The sequence below is a fragment of the Gigantopelta aegis genome, chromosome 11 (genome assembly GCF_016097555.1).
Source record: "Gigantopelta aegis isolate Gae_Host chromosome 11, Gae_host_genome, whole genome shotgun sequence".
Lineage (NCBI taxonomy): Eukaryota > Metazoa > Mollusca > Gastropoda > Neomphalida > Peltospiridae > Gigantopelta > Gigantopelta aegis.
The window spans coordinates 17,198,769-17,225,401 of NC_054709.1; the positions used below are offsets into that span (position 1 = coordinate 17,198,769).

At 39.1% G+C, this 26,633-nt stretch overlaps 1 long non-coding RNA gene across 1 annotated transcript; it reads left to right on the forward strand.

The window, feature by feature from the left end:
- The first annotated feature begins 2,911 nt into the window (after positions 1-2,911).
- LOC121385654 lies at positions 2,912-5,485 on the forward strand. Its single transcript, XR_005959560.1, has 3 exons — positions 2,912-3,066; positions 4,367-4,506; positions 5,269-5,485. It is a non-coding gene; the product is annotated as an uncharacterized LOC121385654 (long non-coding RNA).
- The last annotated feature ends 21,148 nt before the right edge of the window (positions 5,486-26,633 follow it).

Here is a 26,633-nt window from a genome sequence, read left to right on the forward strand (position 1 = left end):
TTTTACGGCATTTTGCCATATGCTTGCCACTGGTTACATTACAGGGCTGTGAGATCTGAAAGGGAAAACAACAGTAGAATGTGTGGAATGCAATACAATGGCATGATTTCACATCTATGTTCAGTGCTGAAATTAAGATGCATAATGCTATTTTTCTTTATTCTTTAGTCTCATTATCATCTAGTGTATAAGTGTCGGGTACTCTGGTCCGGGTCGAGTCTAACCCTCAAGTTGGGAGAGGTACACACTGAAATGTGTATTTTTTATTATCCCGCAATCACTGTATGCATTGGCAAGATATGATGACCAGATAAATCTCTATATTTGTGGTCACTAACCAAAAATATAGGTCACGTGACATATAAGCCCGACTGAACTCGAGTATTTCAGACTAGATTTTCAATAAACATACTCTTTAAATCATTCGTTTAAGTACAGGAAATACAAATAACTTTTAATTTTGCGATAACAATGCAAAACGTATATATTTATTTATGAATTAGAGTTTCAAAAACACTTTTTGAATGTGACAGAATGTGGCTAGCATCTTACAAAAAATGACATCATGTATCTTGTATGACATCATACGACAAAAGCCTTGCTAGGTTGACGATACTCGATTTGCATACACAAAAATGGAATAAATAATTATTTTCCAACTATTCCCGTAGGATTGTAGGATAAAATAAATAACTGGTTACCGTCTTAACATAATCGGCTTTATCCTGCTCATTCACCATTCTAACCTTCACAGGATAAAGCCGATATGTTAAGACAATAACCAGTTATTCCCTGTTTAAAGTGACAGACCCTAGTTTTTATACACTACAACATATTTTTTACTATTAGAGCCAGGTTTTTTGACAACTGAAATCAAAGATTTTATTTTAGATTTTATTGTTTAGAATGTCCATTTCCGTACATCTGAAGCGTTTCTGGTCATCTTGTTGTTTCTGATACCACGGAATGCATGTGTATATTGGCTGTAAGCTAGGGACACTTGCTCTCATTGTTTCAATTAGAATGACCATCAAAATTGCACCAAATTTTCCTCATGTAAACGCGCACCTCTTTCTCGTTTGGCATAATCCTACGGGACATTCAAAATTCCATAGCACCAATTACACTCCGCCTGTCACAAATACTTGGACTGCTGGTGCTCCCTTGCACTTGCCAGTGCAGGCGTCCCTTCTCTAACCCCCCACCTTTTCCTGTCCTGGACAGAGAGATCCAGCCAAGGCCGGTCCCTGTGCCCAGTATAGGCGTGCGCTACAACAGCTTGCTCTGAATGTGCACGTAAAGTCCTTTTATCCTTTAGACACTTGCACGCCAATCTAAAAAAAATAATGGAAACAAATCTACTACTTTACAAACGGTATAACACTGTGAACCCAGTTTTAGCTGGTAATCATCTCAATGGAATTATAATGGGTTGTTTTTTTGTGATTTGTAATTTATAGTTTATTATGATAGTTTAATGTGACAGACCCTACATTTTAAACAGAGCGAGACGTAGCCCAGTGGTAGAGTGCTCGCCTGACGAGCAGTCAGTCTATCAGTGTGCACCATAATGGTGTCGTTAAACAAAACAAACTTCTATAACGTCTATATTATAAACATTACGGCATGTTTTTCACTATCATATAGCCATTTTTTATAATTGGCATCAGACATTTTTTAGATTATATTGTTCAGTTTATCCATTTCCATATGGGCGGGACGTAGCCCAGTGGTACAGCTCTTGCTTGACGTGCAGTCGGTGTGGGCTATTTCTCGTTCCAGCCAGTGCACCACGACTGGTATATCAAAAGGCCGTGGTATGTACTACCCTGTCTGTGGGATGGTGCATATGAAAGATCCCTTGCTGCTAATTGAAAAGAATAGCCCATGAAGTCGCGACAGTGAGTTTCCTCTCTCAATATCTGTGTGGTCCTTAACCATATGTCTGACGCCATATAACCGTAAATAAAATGTGTTGAGTGCGTCGTAAAATAAAACATTTCTTTCTTTCTTTCGTTTCAGTACATTCAAAGCATTTCTGATCATTGTCATGTTTCTAATACTAGGAAATGCATTTCTTATTTCTTAAAATGCACGTACCTCTGAGACGTAATGGTAATGGAGACAAGCTCTGTAGTCTTAGTTTTTGAGGGCATTTACCCATCTCACACACAGTTTCACTCAATTATAAAAAAAATTAATTAAATCCTGATTTCACTGTTTGCACATCACAGAATCATGTTTTACTCTGTTCTAACTTTATCCAATGCAGGGCTTCTAGATTAATGTAGCTCCACTCTCATGACTAGTGATTTTCAATGTTGGGCTAGTAAATAACTACTGTTGCCATGCCAGATGGCTGGTGAAATTAGTTTTTTGTCAAATGTTGCAGTCAAGTCTATTTTGTAAATATGAATATCCTGCCCTCACCCCAAGTCCCCATTGTTAGTGTTTTAAGCTCTGTTTCCCTCTTTAGGTGACATATCTGATTATTACTATTATTTAGTAAAATTATATTAACTTAAAGTCAGTTTAAGTAGGGATAGTGAATTTTTAATCATGGCTAATAATTTTTTTAGAATCACTAGTGGATTTTATAAAAATTCTAGAAGCTCTGCAATGTAATTAATACAGGTTTGTAGATTAACCAAACTTAGTGTCCATTGTGGGGGTTTTTTGGTTTGAAACTAGGGTCTATCTATATATCTATATATATATATATATATATATATATAGATATATATATATATATATAGATATATATATACACGTGCACACGCGCGCACACACACACACACACACATACACACATATATATATATACTTTAAGAATAAACCTTAAGCAATATTTAACTTCTTACTCATTTTACATGTCGATTACAATTTGTGCCTGTCGGTGACTGGTAGACACCCGAACATTTCGAACCCTGCAAATATTTCATGGCATACATTGTAGTTGTTTAAATATTTCAGACTTCCCTGCTGGCGGTGTTTGCTCAGCTGGACCCTTCAAGCCAGATGGTAAAAACTTCACTCTGAAGACAGAACACGGTGACTGCAATATCGGTAAGCGGACATATTGTTTCGGAATCTCAAACATCTTCGGTTGAGTGTTAGCTTGCCTGAGGTGCATGCGTCGCAGGATCGAACCACCCCTATGGATCTATTCAACTAACTGGGTCTTTTCTCGTTGCAACCAGCTAGTGCACCACAACTGGTCAAAGGCCGTGGTATTTGCATATTTTCCTGTCTGTGGGAAAGTGCATATAAAAGATCCCTTGCTGCATTACAAAATGTGTAGTAGGTTTCCTCTGATGACTACGAGTAAGAATTACCGAATATTTGACATCCAATAGCTGATGATTAATAAATGAATGTGCTCTAGTGGTGTCATTAAACAAAATGAACAAACTTCTCAAACATCATATAGGGCAGAGTGTAGCCCAGTGGTAAAGCGCTCGCTTGATGCACGGTTGGTCTAGGATCGATCCCCATTGAGCTATTTCTCGTTCCTGTGCAACATGATTAATAGACTACATCATATGTGGGGTGGGGTCAGTTTGGGATCGATCCCTGTCAGTGAGCTCATTGGACTGTTTCTCGTTCCAGCCAGTGCACCATGACTGGTATATCAAAGGCTGTGGTATGTGTTATTCTGTCCCTTGCTGCTAATAGAAAAAAATGTTACAGGTTTCCTCTCTAACACTATATGTTAAACTTATCAAATGTTTGACATCCAATAGCCGGTGATTAATAAATCAATGTGCTCTAGTGGTGTCATTAAACAAAACAAACTTTAGCTTTCGTATCTATCACTATATGTTCAAATTATCAAGTGTTTGACATCCAGTAGCTGATGATTAATAAATCAATGTGCTCTAGTGGTGTCATTAAACAAAACAAAATAAATCCACTCTAACACTACATATGTTAAAATTACCAAACATTTGACATCCAGTAGCCGATGATTAATAAATGAATGAGCTCCAGAACAAGCTTTAACTTTCCTCTCTAATTCTATATGTTTAAATTATTAAATGTCTGACATCCATTAGCCAAATTTCTCACTCCAGCCAATGGACCACGACTGGTATATCAGAGGCCGTGGTATGTACTACCTTATCTGTGGGATGGTGCATATAAAAGATCCCTTTCTGCTACTCGAAAAGAGTAGCCTGTGAAGTAGCGACAGCGGGTTTCCTCTACCAATATCTGTGTGGTCCTGACCATATGTCCGACGCTATATAACCATGAATAAAATGTGTTGAGTGCATTGTTAAATAAAAAAAAATCCTTTATTTCCTTCCTTGTGGCATCGTTAAAGAAAACAAATTTTAACTTTAACTTTTTCATTTCTTTTCTTCAGGCTTCAGTTTCATATCGTGTAAACACGGCACTTGTGGTAGACTCACCAATGATTGCTGTTACACCGACAAATTCATCGACAAAACTATCGGGATCACCTGTCCAGATGGAAAAGGAGGCACTGACACCAGAAAAATCAAGGTAGGTGTCTTACATGCTTAGTATGGTCCGCTTGGATAATAAATATTAATTTGAAGAAAAAAAAGAAAAAAAGGTCCCCTACCAGTCTTAAACAGAGAGGGTCAGGTGTGTGTGCAAGGGCAAGGGTTTCAGGTGTCGAAACCTCTCAATGCTCAAGATGTTTTTAAAGAAAAAATTTAAATATATTTTCTGTGGGAACATATCACTCGTCTCCCTATAAACTTTGCTGTCCACATTCTAGACCCTGCACAATTCCTGCAGACCCAGACATGCCTGAGGGGACTATAGGTTTTGTCTCGGTCTGTCTGTCTGTCTGTCTGTCCATGTGTCACACACATAGTGCAACAATTCAAGATATTGAAATTTTGCATCTAGCTTTATTAAGTCAAGTACTGTTACAGGTCAAGTTTGACTTTCATGGCGAATTACCCATTTCTGGCGATTTACCCATTTTTGGTGATTTACCTATTTTTGGCATTTACCCATTTTTGAGTTATGGGCCTAAAGCAGTATTATAATTTGTTTTTGTTTGTGTTTTTGCACTGAAATGAAATTATGACTGTATATAGCTTTATCATGTACTGTTAGTGTTACAGATCAAGTTTGATTTCATGGCGATTAACTCATTTTTCCCGAGATGATAGCCATTATAAGATGTTTCTAACACCGTAGGGGACAGAATGCTTGTTTGTTAAAGGGACGGTCCTGAGATGTGTTGATTGCGTCGTTAAATAAAACATTTCCTTCCTTCCTTCCTTTCAGGTCCGTGTTCCTACCAGCTGTCACTGTACGGATGAAGACGAAAGCATTGTATCTGATGCTTACATTCTCCGGCGACGATAGACCGCACACAGTAGGCCTTGTTATATAAAACTGTTACCAGTGACTCTAGTAAGAATACTTAAAACAACAGGCTGAGTTATTGTGTGACCACTTGGCGATCTAAATAAAGTAAAGAATAAATATAATATATCTCGAACCACTGTTTTTATTATTGTTGTTGTTTTTCTAGTAATTTGTGCTCATTGTCAATGCCACAGAGAACCTGCACAACAGGCTGGTAGGTACAGGGTTCGCAGCCCGGTATCGGCTCCAGTTCTTAATGACTCAATGAGTAGGTGTAAGGCCACTACATCCTCTTCTCTCCCTCTAACCATCAATAACTAACCAGCCTCAATGGCACAGTCAGTAAGACATCGAACTACAGGCTGGTAGGTACAGGGTTCGCAGCCCGGTACCGGCTCCAACCCAGAGCGAGTTCTTAATGGCTCAATGGGTAGATGTAAGGCCACTACACCCTCTTCTCTCTCACTAACAACTAACCAACTAACAACTAACCCACTGTCCTGGACAGATGGCCCAGATAGCTTAGGTGTGTGCTCAGGACAGCATGCTTGAACCTTAAACTATATATTTTGTTTTGTTTAATGACACAACTAGAGCACATTTATTAATCATCAGCTACTGGATGTCAGACAATTGGTAATTCTGACATATGCTGCAAGGCTCAATGGGTAGGTGTAAACCACTTGCACCGACCAGTGATCCATAACTGGTTCAACAAAGGCCATGGTTTATGCTATCCTGCCTGTGGGAAGCGCAAATAAAAGATCCTTTGCTGCTAATCGGAAAGAGTAGCCCATGTAGTGGCGACAGCGGGTTTCCTCTCAAAATCTGTGTGGTCCTTACGCCATATAACCGTAAATAAAATGTGTTGAGTGCATCGTTAAATAAAACATTTCTTTCTTTCTTTCAATGCACAACAAAACTATAATAGTCTGAATGATAAAACTATTTGCTGTTGTTTGTATTATATTTATGTTCGTAATTATATCCAACTGAGGTTCAAGTACATTGTTCTGGGCTTACACCTCAGTTATCAGGACAGTGTTACATTTGTATTTGTTATTTGGTTATTGAAATAGAAGTCGGTGTAGTTCGCTTACACTTACACTTACACACTAAGTCGTTAAACTTCCTCTCGCCAGTACCAGGATGCGAACCCAGTACCTACCAGACTCAATTCTGATGGCTTAACCACTACAACTTAAAGGCCAGTTATAAAACTATTAAAGGGACATTCCCTAGCTTTTAAACACTAAGGCATATTTGTTTTACTATTGGAGCCGTTTTTTGATAACTGAAATCATACTTTGCTTAGATTTTATTATTTAGAGTATCCATTTCAGTACATTCGAAGGGTTTTGGGTCATTCTGGTGTTTCTAATATCACAAAATGCATTTCTCGTATTTTTAAAAACGCACGTGCGTCTGAGAAGTAACAGTTATGGAGTCGAGTTTTGGTCTCATCTTCCACTCAATTGTAACTTCATCCAAATGTGTTACAGGTTCGTAGATTAACAAAACTTTGTGTTAATTTTCACGTGTTGAAACTAGGATCTGTCCCTTTAAAGTTTCAACAGTTTGTATGTAGATGCACATGCTAGAGTCTAAAAGAAGTTGGGACACGGTGGTGACGGCTTTCATAAGTTCTTGTTCCAGCCAGTGCACCAAAGGCTGTGGTATGTGCTATCCTATCTGTGGGAGGGTGCATATAAAATATCCCTTGCTACTAATGGAAAAATGTAGCAGGTTTCCTCTCTATGACTATATGACAAAATTATCAAATGTTTGACATCCACTGATGCAGTAACCAATAATAAATCAATGTGCTCTAGTGGTGTTGTTAAAGGTCCTATGTCAAAGTTGAAACTACCATATTTTCACATTTATTTGTAATAAATAACTACTAATTAATCGATCCCATACACAATCTTTCAATAGTTAACTCAAGAATACTGATTTTTAAAAGTCTTGCACTAGACAAATGGGATTTCCCAAATAATTTGTAGCTAAATATAGCATGGTCACCATCTTTGCCAGCTGTCTGCAACGAATTGTGGGGAAAACACAGTGATGTCATTAGTTAATGCGTGTGACACACTCAAAATTACCTCCAAAACTAAAATAAAAACATTCTACTAGTATATTGTACAAGGTATAAACTATATTTCAAAACAAAAATTAAAGGGACATTCCTGAGTTTGTTGCATTTTAAGATGTTTCCGACTAATAAAATATTTCTACGATTAAACTTCCATATTAAATATATTTGCTTGTTTAGAATACCAGTGTCTGTATATTCAATGTGTTTCTGGTCGTCTTAATATTTCTAAGAAGCCCAAACTGGATTTTGTCTTCAAATAATGTCGTACGTACGACAAAATTATATTTTTTAAAATAAAATGAAATATAACCTAGTGCAAATATCAGAACGATCAGAAACATGTATAATATACAACCACTGATATTTTAAACAAGAGAATATATTTAATATATAAGTTTAATCGTAGAAACATTTCATTAGTCGATAACATCTTAAATATTGCAGCGAACTCAGGAATGTCCCTTTAAAATAGTTCAGCAAACTCAGGAATGTCCCTTTAATAAATATTTTTGGGAGAAACTGCCATTATTGCAACTATGATATAACACCTTTATACAAAACAAACTTGAACGTTTACCTTCCATGAGTTACCGTCGGGTAGTTCGTCTGAATCTATAAGAGGACTGCCAAAGGACAATACATATTTAGGAAACAGAAAGTTTGTTTTGTTAAAGGGACATTCCTGAGTTTGCTGCAGTTTTTAAGAGGTTACCGACTTACAAAGACTTTTTAACGATTGTAATTACATATGAAATATATTTTTCTGCATAAAATATTAGCAGCTGTATATTAAACGTGCTTCTAATCATTCTAACATTTGTAGTAGGTTAAATTTCATTTTATTTCCTAAAATATATATTTTCGTACGTACGAAATTATTTGAAGACAAAATCCAATTTGGGCTTCTTACAACTATTAAGATGGCCAGAAACATATTGAATATACAGACACTGATATTTTAAGCAAGAAAATATATTTTATGTATAGTTTAATCGTAGAAATACTTTATTAGTCGGAAACATCTTACAATGCAGCAAACTCAGGAATGTCCCTTTAAACGACATCACTAGAACACATTGATCTATTAATCATCAGCTATTGGCTGTCGTAGAGAGAAAACCCGCCACATTTTTTCCATAATGTCATGTCAAAGGGTTTTACGTGCACATTACGAACAAGACAGGTTTTCCATTAGTCGCAAGGGATCTTTTATATGCACCATCCCACAGACAGGATTGCACATACCACGGCCTTTGATATACAAGTCGTGGTGCACTGGCTGGAACGAGAAATAGCCCAATGGGCCCACCAACGGGGATCGATCCCAAAACGACCGCTCATCAAGTCGGCGCTTTAACACTAGGCTACGCCTCCGCTCCCCCAGTGTTATATGCAGTCAAATATTATATAATATGCTCAAAATATTCATGGTTGGTTGAGCTCATCCTGCCGGGATCGATCCCCGTCAGTGGACCCATTAGGCTGTTTTGTTCCAGCCAAAGCACCACGATTGGTAGCCTATGTACTATCCTGTTTATGTGGTGGTGGATATAAAAGATCCCTGCTCAAGCGAACTATCTTTTTCAATTCAATTCTGTATTCACTCAGACCATATACATGGTACATGAGGTAATATAATAATATAATATTTACAAAGTGAGCAAGCTACAAACATATACAGATAACATTTGGAGAACAAAGTATAATAAATAAATAGTATAGTAAATACATGTACTCATCTTCATTTCTAGATCACATTCTTGTTAAACCTTGTTTAATGTAATCACATAGTTTTATTAATACATGTTTACTCTTCTTATTAAAAAGTATATTAATTTTGTTAACATTTGGCTGTATATAATAATAATTAGATAAATATAGTACATTGTACTCTAATATCATTTTGTGCTTTACATTCAAATAAGAAGTGAAATTCGTCAGCAATACAACCACTATTACATATATTACATACTCTTTCTTCCTTTGGTAAATGAGTCCATCTTCCTATTTCAACGGGTAGTCTGTGGATAGCAAGTCTAAATCTGGTAAATGCAATCCTTCGTTTCAAAGGGAGTATGTCTAGATATGGTTCATATGAATGTTCATTTTTAAATAATCTATAAATGATACCTGTATATACATATCGCGATAAATTCTTTCAATTTTTTGTGATAAACATTTTCTATTGACATTAACATAAAATTGGTTTAACCAAATATAGCTTTATGGTTAAATGTATTTTCCGGAGGAGCATGACTCGACCCAGTGGATCATAGTGCTTATAAGACAAACCTTGCTGCTAACGGGGAAAACAATAGTCTTAGGGCCTACACATCAAAATTACATACCAATATACCGGCCTCGGTGGCGTCGTGGTTAGAAAACAATAGGCTTAGGGCCTACACATCAGAATTACATACCAATATACCGGCCTCGGTGGCGTCGTGGTTAGAAAACAATAGGCTTAGGGCCTACACATCAGAATTACATACCAATATACCGGCCTCGGTGGCGTCGTGGTTAGAAAACAATAGGCTTAGGGCCTACACATCAGAATTACATACCATCGGTCTGCAGACTGGTAGGTACTGGGTTCGGATTCCAGTCGAGGCATGGGATTTTTAATCCAGATACCGACTCCAAACCCTGAGTGAGTGCTCCGCAAGGCTCAATGGGTAGGTGTAAACCACTTGCACCGACCAGTGATCCATAATTGGTTCAACAAAGGCCATGGTTTGTGTTATCCTGCCTGTGGGAAGCGCAAATAAAAGATCCCTTGCTGCTAATCGGAAAGAGTAGCCCATGTAGTGGCGACAGCGGGTTTCCTCTCAAAATATGTGTGGTCCTTAACCATATGTCCGACGCCATATAACCGTAAATAAAATGTGTTGAGTTCGTCGTTAAATAAAACATTTCTTTCTTTTACATACCAGTATTACATACCAAATGTTTTATATCAAACAGCTGATTTTTAATTAATCAATGTGCTCTAGTGGTGTCGTTAAGTAAAACAAACTTTATAAAACTTTTACCTGCAGTATTGGGGGCGGGACGTAGCCCAGAGTGAAAATGCTCGCTTGATACGCGGTCGGTCTAGGATCGATCCCCGTCGTTTGAGGGCCCATTGAGCTATTGCTCGTTCCAGCCAATGCACCATAACTGGTATATCAAAGGCCGTAGTATGTGCTATTTTGTCTGTGGGATGGTGCATAAAAAAGATCCCTTGCTACTAATGGTGAACAAATTTAACTGGTTTCCTCTCTAAGACTATATGTCAAAATGTCCAAATGTTTCACATTCAGTAGCCGATGATTTATAAATAAATGTTCTCTAGTGCAGGTGGATGGTGGGTGGTGGAAACAAAAATATTATTGGTAGTAAATCTTAAGCCAGAGATAAATTTTACTTACAGAATGCAGGAAATTGCATGTCAGGACATCTAGTTTTCTAAATTTTTCGGAGGAGCGTAGTCAGTGGCGAATCCAGAAAATCCATTGGGGGGGGGGGGGGATGGGGGAGATTTGGAGGGGGATCGTAAAAAAAAGAAAATTAATATATAATAAAATTATAACTATCGCAAAATTTAGGGGGGGGAGGTCCCCCTAGATTCGCATCTGGTAGTACCCCCCGAACCCCCTAGAAACTTTGCTTTGCGCCCTCAGTCTCAGTCATCCCCCTTCCCCCACTGTCTACTTGCTTTCGCCGCGCCTGTAGTGGTGTCATACCTGTAGTGGTGTCGTTAAACAAAACAAACTTTAACGTACAGTATCACACGGAAATCAAGTTCATCTTTGATTAGTAATTAATAGCAGGAAGTTCGCATTCAGGCCAACTTTCTCTGAAATCCCAAGCCGTAGGGGTTCCCATGAATCAAAACATTTGACACGAGGAAATCGCGAAATCATTAACTGTATGCACCTAGATGGAAATCATGATAACACAACACTAGTCTATAGGAAATGGACTTTAAAATCATTCAGATAAAAAATTAAAAAATAAAAAGAAGGAAAAAAAGTCAGTTATGACCTATATATATATATATGCACCTCTATTGACGTCAATTATTTTGCCACGTGATTCAACGCTTCATTTTACCGGCCTCGGTGGCGTCGTGGCAGGCCATCGGTCTACAGGCTGGTAGGTACTGGGTTCGGATCCCAGTCGAGGCATGGGATTTTTAATCCAGATACCGACTCCAAAACGTGAGTGAGTGCTCCGCAAGGCTCAATGGGTAGGTGTAAACCACTTGCACCGACCAGTGATCCATAACTGGTTCAACAAAGGCCATGGTTTGTGCTATCCTGCCTGTGGGAAGCGCAAATAAAAGATCCCTTGCTGCCTGTCGTAAAAAAGAGTAGCCTATGTGGCGACAGCGGGTTTCCTCTAAAAACAGTGTCAGAATGACCATATGTTTGACGTCCAATAGCCGATGATAAGATTAAAAATCAATGTGCTCTAGTGGCGTCGTTAAATAAAACAAACTTTACTTCAACGCTTCATTTTATACGACTGATTGATTCATATAGGCTACAGCTATAAGCGTATGAGGTAGAGGGTGTGTAGCAGTGGGGGTGGAGACAGAGACAGAGATACAGAGAGACAGAGAAAGGGAAGAAGATATATATATATATATATATAGAGAGAGAGAGAGAGAGAGAGAGAGAGAGAGAGAGAGAGAGAGAGAGAGAGAGAGAGAGAGAGAGAGAGAGAGAGAGAGAGAGAGAGAGAGAGAGAGAGAGAGAGAGAGAGAGATAGATTGCCGTGTGTTTGCTCCTGTTTTCCTATGCATGTAATACTCACAATAATGAAGGAAATGTTTTATTTAACGACGCACTCAACCCATTTTATTTACGGTTATATGGCGTCGGACCACAGATATATTGAGGTAGGAAACCCACTGTCGCCACTTCATGGGCTACTCTTTTTGTGATTAGCAGCAAGGGATCTTTTATATGCACCATCCCATAGACAGGATAGCACATATCACGGCCTTTGATGTACCAGTCGTGATGCACTGGCTGGACCGAGAAATAGCCCAATGGGCCCACAGACGGGGATCGATCCCAAACCGACCGCGCATCAAGCGAGCGCTTTACCTATATACCTGGGCTACGTGATAATAATAAGTTTACGTTTATCTCGAGGTAGAACGAGGAACAAGTTTTTCTTCGATTATATTTATTATGTTTATATATGATAATATATCCATGAAGAAATGTCAGCTAATATAAATAATAAATGTTAGTAATGATGAATATATTCAAGTACATTTATGATTTAATAAATTTTTGCTAATATGTTTTGACAACAACAACAACAAAAATAATTTTTGTGTTTACAGCTGGACATATGAGGTATAGAAAGTGATACAAATGATAGAAAATAATATAAAAATAACTAAACCACTTCATGATTTAAAATGTTTAAGTACCCATCCACCCTCCGCCAAACGGAATTTAACCAATACAAATTAGTCATGCAGATTACAGATGATAGTGCTAATGTATATGAAGTAAAATAATATATATATATATATATATATATATATATATATATATATATATATATATATATATATATATATTACCAAGTTAGGCGATATCAGAACATGATATGAAATATATATTATATGCAATAAAATATGTTTTCAACCAACAAAATATATCAGTACAAAGGTGAAATGGAACTAGAACTCAATATAAATCAAACACAAATATTATAAAACCATTTTAAATAAACACAATAATCAAACTCATGTATACAAATAATTTAGTAGGCATAAAATGTATATATACATAACTATACGCATGAATACCTAAGGGGAGGGTTGTATTTAAAAATAAAATAATAATCCTCAATAGTTTTTAATATGGAGACACTATATTTTTTTGAAACAGGTTTTCCCATGTGGAGTGCATGCGCACCTATTGTATCACACACCCCCTCCCCCCCCCCCCCCGATATGAGCCTAATTATATAAAGAATGAAACAGATTTTAAGCGAAATTGGTTTTATTTATCTTTAAGCGACCAATAATGTATGACCCATACCTCTAAAACAAGAATTGCGTTGTGATTATATATAATAATAGTTTATATCAAAAATAATATCCATTGTAATAATAAAATATATATGAATAACTTTAATTGTATTATTATTACTTTCCAAATATAGATGGTACATAATTATTTAATAATTGTAATTCATGAGTTTAGTAACGTAATATGAAGAGTTTAGGTGCAAAACGCGATATATCCATTTTTTTTTCATTTTCAATAGAAGTGATTGTTTTAATCGGCGTATATCGCGTTTTAATTTTTTTTTAAATCGGGATTTACCCAATACAATTTAATAAGGATCAATCGCAGTTTGCGGCTAATAAGCGGGCTACGATTAGCCCTTACTGACATACAATAATGGCTTTAACTAAAAACAAGAAAGAAAATGGTTTATATCGCGTTTTGCGCCTGAACTCTTCATATGGTTATAGTATTAGAAGTAGCAAATGGAAAATGCTGATTAGTACCTTTCTTGTTTATTTTTTTTTAATTTTTTTTTTTATTATAATATTTATCGTATTTCGGGTATTTATATTTTTTCATACTTTTAGTTTTAGTCTTTGACAAACAAAATAAGCTGAGTTTTAATATGGTTACTATTATCAAGAAAAAAAAAGGCAGATGAAAAGTGCGAACTGGCGATATCAATGATATTACATTCATCGCATTTCTGTTCTTATGATTTCTTGAAAAAGTTTTGTTTCAGTCGGCAGTAAAAGTGGAATAAACTGAATTAATTTGACTGGACTAATACCTGCAGTATTGCGTGTTGTCTATATCATACGAAACACAATTATAAATGTCATTCATCATTCACAGCAACAATACCCTTTGCCCGCAATATTTACACTAAAGGCTCATACAGACTGGATACGGCGGATGCGTGCGGTCGGGCTAAAAATAATCAAAATACATGTATTAGTTTCAATGAGAGCGTCTAGACAACACGCGGCGCGTGCGTGCGGTCGGATTGAATACAAAAAAAAATCGAAATACATTAGTTTGACTGAGAGCGCCTTGACCGGACGCGTGAGATGCGTGGGTCGTTAAAAGGCATGCGGCTTCTCACAGTGAAATTATCGTATATGGTGTATATACCCAAAACGCAAGTCACAGACGCAAAGGTCGGATCGCACGCACGCGCCGCTTCCAATCTATATGAGCCATACAATAAGACATTAAAGGTACTATCCAGAGATATGCTGCTATAGTAACACGTTCGTGACTAATAGAGTCTTTACAACGACTAAAATTATACACTGAATGCATTGCACTGGCGGATCCAGGGGGGGGGGGGGGGGGCGGTGTCGTTATACAAAACAAACTTTAAAGGGACAGATCCTAGTTTCAACCCGTGAAAATGAACACTAAGTTTAATTAATCTACAAACCTGTAACACATTTGGATGAAGTTACAATTGAGTGAAACATGATAAAATAGTGGTGAAATACCCTCTGGAAATAGACTAAAACTCTACTCCATAACTGTTACTTCTCAGACGCACGTGCATTTTTAAAAATATGAGAAATGCATTTTGTGATATTAAAAACACCAGGATGACCAAAAACACTTCGAATGTACGAAAATGTCTAATCTAAACAATAAAATATAAGTAAAGTATTATTCCAGTTATTAAAAACGGCTCTAATAGTAAAAAATATGCCTTAGTATTTAAAAGCTAGGTTTATGTCCCTTTAACTTTTTTTCATTACATCTCAGATTACGGGCAACTAATCCTACATTACAGCTCTGTATGTTATGCAGACGTTACTACGCTAATGAATGTAAACATGTTTGTCTTGTTGAACTATACCACTAGAGCACATTAATTTAATCATCGGCTATTGGATGTCAAACATTTGGTTATTCTGAAATATAGTTCACTACGCTAATAGTACATTACATTAAATCAGGGCACAATATTTCAGTTACGCAAATTTAAATTCACGCGAATCGCCAATCGGTTACGTGGTAAACGGTAAAGTGACTTTCACAAAATGTAACTAAGTATCAACGAAACAGTTATTTAACGAAATGCAATAATATATTTTTATTTAATATTTTATTTTGCATAAACGTACAGTATCAGTTTGAAATACTGTCATTAAAATGTAAGTTCACTGCATGTTTGAGTTAACTGAATAGTTTATACGAATATGATTCACCGACAAATCGGGTTACCTAGCTAAAAATTCCATGAACAGACTTACTGTTACTTAATATTTTAAAATATTGTCCCTTGCATTTGAACTACAATACCAAATGTTGCCGTATCTTTCCATCTGTAAACGATCAGGGCTCCGTCCCACGAAGCGATCTTAGCCCTAAGATCAACTTAAGTGCATAGGGTAGCTATGCGCTTAGGGTAATCTTAGGGCTAAGATCGCTTCGTGGAACTAGGCACAGGAGCGTAGGCTTCAATTTTTGTAGGGGTGGTGGGGGTGGGGGTGGGAGGGCAGGCTGGCTTTTGCCCGAATGAAACCAAAATGCCCCAACATAGAATTAAAAAAGAAAAATCATATTAGCATTACTACCAAACAGCTATACAGGATTAGAAACGAATCACTACGCATTTTTACATGGATACTAATTTTGAGGGTACAATGATGGAAATACTTGGTGAAAAGGTCTTAGGTTAGCACATTTTCCCGAATACCTTTATCGTTTTAGCCCGAATTTGAGGATTTGCTTCATGTCCTGTCTCGTACGCGTATGATCAGGAGAACATTGGAATGACTTTACTAATTCAGAACATGTTACAATGACAGCAAACTCAGGGGAGTCCCTTTAGCAACTGTTCCCACCTCCCTAGTTGCAATTGTGTAAACTTCAGGGCGTGTGCAGCTCAAGCAAATGTTTTTTTTTTTTTCAAATATATTTTCAAAGGGAGCATGACTCGACTCCCCTATAAACATCACTCTTCCCGTTCTAGATCCCCACGGTCTGCTAAAATTTCTACACACGCACCTGGCACTAAATAGTTCCTATCGCGTTATTCTGGTTAGTAAACATCCGCGCTGAAAGAACAAGGTCTATTCAGTCCAAAAATATTCGTTCACTGTTCATTTTTTTTTTTAGTCGAAATATACCAGTCGGAAAGAATTCAGTTTAGAATTGTACACAAAAACAAATTATTAATATGAAAACCAAAAAATAGTAATATAACATAAAAAACATCCATTTGTACTTAGAAATGTAAAAAATGTCCACAGAGATATTTTCTACGAAACCCATTTGTTCATTTATCTATTTTCCTCCAAGGTTCATGTTAAATCCGCCGTTTAGGCCGCTCGCCTGTGGTACCAGTCCGTTGTTTACCCCATTCTGCGCCCCAAACTGTCCGAACTGCTGTGGTTGCTGTCCCCTGACAAATTGTTGGGAGTTCTGCGGAGTGACAGACTGGCTGTCGACTCCAATCTTGCAGCAGAGGGGGATGAGATCCCGGCAGGTCGAACCCATGATCTGGGTGACGGGGCACAGAGCTAGACCGCGCCCAATGAGCTCAAACAGCTGTAGATCGTCGATGACTTCCTTGGAACGGGCGCTCTGTCCCTGGTAAACGGTGGTCCTGGTTCCGATGATCCCCCTGACACGGTTCTGGCCCCACCACGATCTGTCGGTGAGGATCTCCCCAAGAGCCTGACTCAGACAGCCGTCCTCGACTCGGGAGTACTCGGTGATCACGTGCTGGAACTCGCCCTGGAGCTGGGAGTTGATGTTGGTCGAGATCAGGCTGAACATCCTCAGAGTCCGCGGCCCCATATTGTTCGCCCACGGATTCCACTGGTTGGCACTTCGCTGCTCGTAGTAGAACGAGGTCCTCATTTCGTCCCCGTTCGTATTACGGCCGATGCAGGTCAGGTATTGCGGAACCTGCTGCCCGCCGCGTTCGTTCCGCAGCGCGTTCTGAACATTGTTCTGTTGAAAGACGGCGTTTCCTTGAAAACGTCCAGGAGTAGCAATGGGCGCGTTCGATTGGAATCCCACAGTGCTCATTCTGTTGTTCCAGTTCCATTGGGCTACAGCTGGACGAGATGCTACGGAGAGAATGATCAGAATTACCGTTCCTAGCGCCATCGCGTGTGTTCACTTCTGGTTAATCTCAGAAAAAAAGAGTAGTGAGTGGCTGATCGTAGTTGCTGTTGCCTGGACCGAAGCTGTTGGCGGAATGTCATTGACACTGGCCGCTGTAGTCATTTAACTCGGGATGTCCTGGGTGTGTCACCCATCAATTGTGACCATACTCCATGTCAATTGACCATGTTAAACCCGGATGATTGATCGCCAAACATGAGCATTTTGTCCTTTCCATTTCCGGCTGACCCTCCGTTTCGTACACAGAAACACAAAATGTACATCAGTACATATATGTTTAGAAAAACAGAAAGAAATAATAACCTATATATTTGGTCAACAGGAGCGTAGCTTGATCTGGACCGGGGGTGGGGTTCGGTGGGGTGGGTGGGGGTGGGGGTGGGCTTTGGGTGTTCGAATATGAACCAGTGGACCCTTTCTCTGTTTTGTTTTTGCACCACCAGAAACTCCATATGTATAAACCGATCAGTTTTAGTTCTGAAGGCGGACCATTTGCTTCAGCGGGGGGTGGGTGGGTGGGGGGGGTGGGTGGGTGGGGTGGGTGGGTGGGGGGTCGTCTACATTTAAAAACCTTACAATGTACATCAGTTCATATATATTTTAATGAAATGTGAACCTGTATTTGCTGAATAACGAAATACTGCTACATTTAAAAACTCTGAACTATACATTAATCAGTATTAACAAATATAATAGTAACAATAGGTCGGAGGGAGGCTCTCCCCCCCCCCCCCCCCCCGTCACGAAACCCAAAACATTTACTGTTTTGTCCTAATGTATATATAAAGTAACAAATTTGCTTGTTCTCCACAGTATAGCGTGTGCCCCCCCCCCCCCCCCCCCAGTATAAAATATACGCCCAACTATGGTTTCTTTATTAACATGCATATTGGCTCTCAGGGTGGCTCTCGGGTTTTAAACCATGCAGCAGCAATAATATAAAGTAACACGTGTTTCAGTTCATAATAATTATATTTATTATTTCACAGAACAATAACTTTCTGAGAAAACAGTTTAAAGTACTTATCTTTTTTTTTGGTAACTACATTTGTAACAATCATAACGTTAAAGGCAAAAAGTCTCTAATCACCATACCGGAAGTTGATGTAAGCGCACCTAGAAATTAATTACATGCATTACACCGGAAGAGTGTACGCCAGAAGAAAAAAAAAGGCGCGTACACGTGATATATACCGATTGAACTAAAGGCAGTAAGTGTAATATACGTAGTAAGGGCTGTCACTGCGTTTAAATTTTACCGTCCAGGGCCGTACCCTCCGGGGGTTGGGGGCGGGGGGGGGGGGGGGGGGGGGGAGTAGCTCCCCTGAGAATCTCACTTTTTTTGTAAACCAGAAAATAGCATACACATCTCAGGGTTTAATTTGTATAGTGTTTCATTTGTTTATAAAAAGTAGTTATACACGTATTTAAAACATCTGGCTTTGGTTACCAAATGTGGCAAATGAAATTTATATTGTTTCCGGTTGTCTAGCCCGAAGGGATATTTGGACGGATATCAGCCCGAGTACTCTGACTGTAAGAGAGCTAGACGGACATTTGGACGGTTATCAGCCCGGGTAATCTGACTGTAAGAAAAAAAAAAAAAGTTTATTTTATTTAACGACGCCACTGGAGCACATTGATTTTTTATCTTATCATCGGCTATTGGACGTCAAACATATGGTCATTTTGACACTGTTTTGAAGAGGAAACCCGCTGTCGCCACATAGGCTACTCTTTTTTTCGACAGGCAGAAAGGGATCTTTTATTTGCGCTTCCCACAGGCAGGATAGCACAAACCATAGCCTTTGTTGAACCAGTTATGGATCACTGGTCGGTGCAAGTGGTTTACACCTACCCATTGAGCCTTGCGGAGCACTCACTCAGGGTTTGGAGTCGGTATCTGGATTAAAAATCCTATGTCTCGACTGGGATCCGAACCCAGTACCTACCAGCCTATAGACCGATGGCCTACCACGACGCCACCGAGACCGGTCTTGACTGTAAGAGAGCTAGATGGACATTTGGACGGTTATCAGTTTAGAGCTAGACGGACATTTGAATGGTTATCAGCCCAAGTACTCTTACTGAAAGAGAGCTAGACGGACATTTGGACGGTTATCAGCCCGAGTACTCTGACTGTAAGAGAGCTAGACGGATATTTGGACGGTTATCAACTTAGAGCAAGACGGACATTTGAATGGTTATCAGCCCAAGTACTCTGACTGTAAGAGAGCTAGACGGACATCTGGACGGTTATCAGCACGAGTACTCTGACTGTAAGAGAGCTAGACGGACATTTGGACGGTTATCAGCACGAGTACTCTGACTGTAAGAGAGCTAGACGGACATTTGGACGGTTATCAACCCGAGTACTCTGACTGTAAGAGAGCTAGACGGACATTTGAACGGTTATCAGCACGAGTACTCTGACTGTAAGAGAGCTAGACGGACATTTGGACGGTTATCAGCCCGAGTACTCTGACTGTAAGAGAGCTAGACGGACATTTGGACGGTTATCAGCCCGAGTACTCTGACTTTAAGAGAGCTAGACGGACATTTGGACGGTTATCAGCCCGAGTACTCTGACTGTAAGAGAACTAGACGGACATTTGGACGGTTATCAGCACGAGTACTCTGACTGTAAGAGAGCTAGACGGACATTTGGACGGTTATCAGCCCGAGTACTCTGACTGTAAGATAGCTAGACGGACATTTGGACGGTTATCAGCCCGAGTACTCTGACTGTAAGAGAGCTAGACGGACATTTGGACGGTTATCAGCCCGATTACTCTGACTGTAAGAGAGCTAGACGGACATTTGGACGGTTATCAGCCCGAGTACTCTGACTGTAAGAGAGCTAGACGGATATTTGGACGGTTATCAACTTAGAGCAAGACGGACATTTGAACGGTTATCAGCCCGAGTACTCTGACTGTAAAAGAGCTAGACGGACATTTGGACGGTTATCAGCACGAGTACTCTGACTGTAAGAGAGCTAGACGGACATTTGAACGGTTATCAGCACGAGTACTCTGACTGTAAGAGAGCTAGACGGACATTTGGACGGTTATCAGCCCGAGTACTCTGACTGTAAGAGAGCTAGACGGACATTTGGACGGTTATCAGCCCGAGTACTCTGACTTTAAGAGAGCTAGACGGACATTTGGACGGTTATCAGCCCGAGTACTCTGACTGTAAGAGAGCTAGACGGACATTTGGACGGTTATCAGCACGAGTACTCTGACTGTAAGAGAGCTAGACGGACATTTGGACGGTTATCAGCCCGAGTACTCTGACTGTAAGAGAGCTAGACGGACATTTGGACGGTTATCAGCCCGAGTACTCTGACTGTGAGAGAGCTAGACGGACATTTGGACGGTTATCAGCCCGAATACTCTGACTGTATGAGAGCTAGACGGACATTTGGACGGTTATCAGCCCGAGTACTCTGACTGTAAGAGAGCTAGACGGACATCTGAACGGTAAGGGCTAATAACCGTCCAAATGTCCGTCTAGTTCTCTTACAGTCAGAGTACTCGGACTAGTGGTTGTCCTGGTGCTTGTGGTAACTGCAAATGTATTTAAAAGTTTGTTTTGTTTAACGACACCACTAGGGCATATTAATTTATTAACAATCGGTTTTAACGTATAGTCATAGAAGGAAACCCGCTACATTGTTTTTTTCCATTAGTAGCAAGGGATCTTTTATGTGCACCATTCCATAGACAGGACAGCACATACCACGGTGCACTGGCTGAAACGAGAAATAGCCCAAATGAGCCCATGACGGGGATCGATCCTAGACCGACACGCATCAGGCATTTATGCAGAACAAAACAAAAAAAAAGTAAAAGAAAAAGAAAAAGAAAATAGATATGTATCCAGAGAAATAGGGTGGACATGCAAACACTAATTATATTCGAAATTTCAATTTATTTAAAGGTCCTTTGTCAAAGTTGAAATTACAATATTTCGTTATTTTCACATTTATTTGTCACAAATAACTACAAATTAATCAATCCCACGCATACTTTTTCCCCATTATTAGCTCTAGATTTATTATTCTTGAAAAGTCTTGCACTGGACGACAATAGGTGTTTCCAAAATAATAAAATGTAGCGGGTTTCCTCTCTAAGACTATATGTCAAAATTACCAACTGTTTGACGTCTAATAGCCGATGATTAATAAAAAAAATGTACTCCAGTGATGTCGTTGAACAAAACAAACTTTACTTTACTCAATACCGCATCTCCCCCGCTAAAGACCGATTCCAATATTATTATCATCAAGCGCGTATACGAGAGTGGGTATGGGGGTGGAGGTTGTCGGTATGATGGAGGTCGACCACGCCTGCTCAAGCATTTTGTTTTCAATATATAATATATTATGACTCAACCCCCCCCCCCCCCATAAACTCGCCACTGTCTAGACCCTCCCCCGCCCGACCTACATAAATTCCTGCACAAGCGTCTGTGTTTATCTTTTACTTATGTGATTAATGTAATCATTATGATAACAATAAAAACAGCAAGGGATCTTTTATCCAAGACTTGTCAAAAAAAAAAAAATCTTTTTTTGGGGGGGTATGTGTTTGTGTGTCTAACTTGATGTTTATGAAGGGGACGGAACAAACTTTAACTTTTAGTATTTATCATGAATGGGCGCAAGAATTAAGTCAGTCGGTTGATCGCTCACCTGCGGTATTTGCGTCGCAGGATCGAATCACCTCAGTGGATCCATTCAGCTGATTGTTGTTGTTTTTCTCGTTCCAACGAGTGCACCACAACTGATGAAATGTGCTTTCCTGTCTGTGGGAAAGTGCATATAAAAGATCCCTTGCTCCATTAGGAAAAATGTAGCGGGTTTCCTCTGTTGACTACGAGTCAGAATTACCAATTGTTTGACATCCAATAGCCGATGATTACTTAATATATGTGCTCTAGTGGTGTCGTTAAACAAAACAAACTTTAATAAACTTTTATGATAAATATTTCACCCAGTGGAGTGTAAATATGTTTTCAAACATGGACATTGACCCTTTCTGTGTGGAATTGCACTCGAGGTTAATAACTTAAATCTTATCAGTCAAAACTAATCATCATGCCAGAGGGGCGAGGCGTAGCCCAGTGGTACAGCGCTCGCTTGATGAGCGGTCGGTTTGGGATCGATGCCCGTCAGTGGGCCCATTGCGCTATTTCTCGCTCCAGCCAGTGCACCACGACTGGTACACCGAAGGCCGTGGTATGTGCTATCCTGTCTATGGGATGGTGCATATAAAAGATCCCTTGCTGCTAATCGAAAAGAGTAGCCCATGAAGTGGCGACACCGAGTTTTCTCTCTCAATATCTGTGTGGTCCTTAACCATATGTTTGACGCCATATAACCGTAAATAAAATGTGTTGAGTGCGTCGTTAAATAAAACATCTCCTTCCTCATGTCAGATTCTCTTCTAAGTGTATTGAAAAACTAGCGATTGGAAAAGGGCGGTACGTAAACAATGATTGATATTGACAAATGGAAGTTAAAAGTTTCTTTTGTTTAACGACACCATTAGAGCACATTCATTTATTAATCATTACGTTTTGGATGTCAAATTTGATCTTTCTGACATTTAGTCTTAGAGAGGAAACCTACTTTTATATGGAAAATCCCCCAAACGGGATAGTACATAGCTTTTGATTTACCAGTCGTGGTGCAATGGCTATCCACACCCTCCCCCAAATAAACAACAAAGAACCCCCCCCCCAAAAAAAAACCCAACCCAACCTCATACATTTTCGTTCTCGAGTGTGTGTGTGGGGGTGGGGGTGGGGTGGAGGGGTGTGGGGTGTGGGGGTGGGGGATGGGAGCACCCCGGCACTCTGTTTCTTTCTGACCTGCTTCAATTTATTTTCCTGCTTATATCCCTTTAAAGGGACATTCCTGAGTTTGCTGCATTGCAGGATATTTCCGACTAATAAAATAGTTCTACGATTAAACTGACGTATTAAATACAGTTTTGTGTTTAGAATATCAGTGGCTGTATATTCAGTGTGTTTCTGGTCGTCTTAATATTTGTAAGAAGCCCAAACTGGATTTTGTCTTCAAATAATTTCGTACGTACGAAAAATAATATTTTAGGTAATAAAATGAAATTTAACCTAGTACATATAAAAAAAAACGACCAGAAACACGTTTAATATACAGCCAGCAATATTTTATATAGAAAAATATATTTGATATGCAATTACAATCGTTACAAAGTCTCTGTTAGTCGATAACATCTTAAAATATCCGGAAAAAATTTATAGAAACTTAAAGAACATTCTCTTCATAATAGTTTAAGGAGTTTTAGACTATTAACTACTCAGTTTCCACACCCCTCCCCCAAACAAAAAATCCTAGCTACGGCCCTGACAGTGGGTTAATGACTGAACATATGCTGGGCCCATATTTTCGAAGCCATCTTAGCCCTACGAAATCGTAAAACCATCGTAGGGTGTGACGTCACTACAGCACACGCCATAGTGACGTCATAGCTTACGATGATTTTACGATTTCGTAGGCTAAGATTGCTTCGAAAATACGGGCCCTGGTGGTTAGTGAGAGACAAGTCTGTGTTGTGATGTTTAAATTTAAAACGACTGTTAGAATGAAACGAAGGGGCACACGGGGGTGACAGGAGGTGAGGTGTCTGGACACGTGTGACTCACCCCAGACCGAGGCAGGTGGTGGTGACGTATCGAGCACGAGCTGATAACTGACGAGACGTTTTGACGAATCGATCTGCTGCGCACGTGGTCATTGGCTTTGCGGTCGCATTTGAACCTATTTAAATCGTTATCATGTGAATTAAAATCCATAAATCCCGTTACTGACCATGACACGGTTTCACAGTGTGGTACTGTGTTCCATTGTGCACAGGGCACATTAAGTCAATACTTTTCTTAACATCCACGGCGAGTTACTGCCCTCTATTTAGCAAATTTAAAATGGCGCGGTATGTTTTTAATGTTTTATTGGAAGATTTATTTGGTTAATAATGATGCAAGTACTTCAATCGGGATTTTGTGAGTACGGTAGGTTATACATTTTTGGTTTGTGTGTCCATTTGTTGCACTATTTCGGTTGAGAAACGGTTGAAACATGGTGCCACAAGTTTTGAATACAGGCTATATATAAGGTATGAAACAAGATCCGGACGTAGAAAGAAACACACTGTCTACGTCCCTCCGCACTACTCTGTTCCATGCTGTTTGTTTGTTATAGCTATTGATATTCATTATTATTATAATTACTATTGTTTTCTTTTTAAGATAAATCCACTCAACAAAAGAAGAACGAAAGACAGAATTTTTTTTTAATTCAACGACTCGCCCAACATATTTCAGTTACAGTAAATATGGATTCGGGTATTATATGAGTAAGTTCCATAGAGGAAATTCGCTGGCGCCATTCCATGGGATTCTCTTTTCGATTAGCAGCAAGGGATCTTTTATATGCAACATCCCACCAGGGAACGAAGATGATGGAATACAAAAGGTAAATTTTGTTAAAATATTGACAACAAAATGGAACATTCTTTACATATCTCCTCATAAAACTTTCAAACTGTTAAAGAGATTAGCCTGATTTTGCTGCCATTGTCACATGGTCTTTACGAATACAGCCTTGTAATGCATTAAAGTGACACTAGTTGTTTTAATAACTGAAATCAGACAGTACTTAGATTTTATTCTTTAGATTATCCATTTTTGTACATCCGAATGTAGTTTTTCATATTTAACGAACCCCCCCCCAAAAAAAAAAACACACAAAAAAACCCCCCAAAAACCCCCACACACACCGCAAAACAAACAAACAAAAATAAAATAAAAATAAAAATATGTATGTACCTGTAAGAAGTAACGATTATGGAATCAAACTCTTAGTCTAGCTTTCAAAGATATTTCAGTTTAAATGTCACAGACTCCTGTTTCCCTAAATTGTAACATTATTCAAATGCGTTACAGGTTTATATATTATAGCAAGCTGTGTCCATTTTCACAGGTTGAAACTACGGTCTGGGACTTTAAAATTATAGCACAATTTTTCTTCTTTAGAATATCGGTATCTTTATAAGAGTTGCTAGACTAGTTTTTAACCACTTCATGGTCTACTCTTTTCCATTAGCAGCAAAGGATCTTTTATATGCACCATCCCACAAACAGGGTAGTACATACCACGGCCTTTGATATACCAGTCGTGATGCACTGGCTGGGACAAGAAATAGCCCAATGGGCCAACCGACGGGAATCGATCTCACACCGACCGTTCATGCTCCCCAAATCACACCTCTTTTCCCCCTATCACGGCCTTTTATATGTTCACACAACTCATACACAATGTCCCCTCAACCTCGTGTATGTGACCCCTCAATATAAAATACTAGCTACGCCAGCGATCAGTTTGGCACTTCAGAGGCCGGTGAACGTTTAAACATTTTTGATAGCAATCACCCATGAATCACTGTCTAAACAATAACAAGGAAGGAAGGAAATGTTTTATTTAACGACGCAAACAATGATAATATCATTCATTCATTCATTTCAACTTATTTGTGTGCTTATATCCAATTAAGGTTCAAGCATGCTGTCCTGGGCACACACACCTCAGCTATATGGGCTGTCTGTCCATAACAATGGGTTCGTGCTTAGTGAGATAGAAGAGGGTGTAGTGGTCTTACACCTACCCATTGAATCATAAAAACTCGCTTTGTGTGGGAGCCGGTATCGGGCTGCGAACCCTCTACCTATCAGCCTTATGTCCGATGGCTTAACCACGACACCACCGAGGCCGGTTTCACAATAGGGGTCAGTGGACATTTAGACATTTTTTATAGCAATCACCCATAAACCAGTGTCTAAACAATGATAATATCCAGTGTTGGTCCCATACAAAAGGACCATTAGATTACCGTAGCTTAAAATGTGCTGATGAATTGTTCAACGAATTACTTCCATTTCCATTCCAATCATGAGCAGAAAAAAGAGAAAAAGTGTCT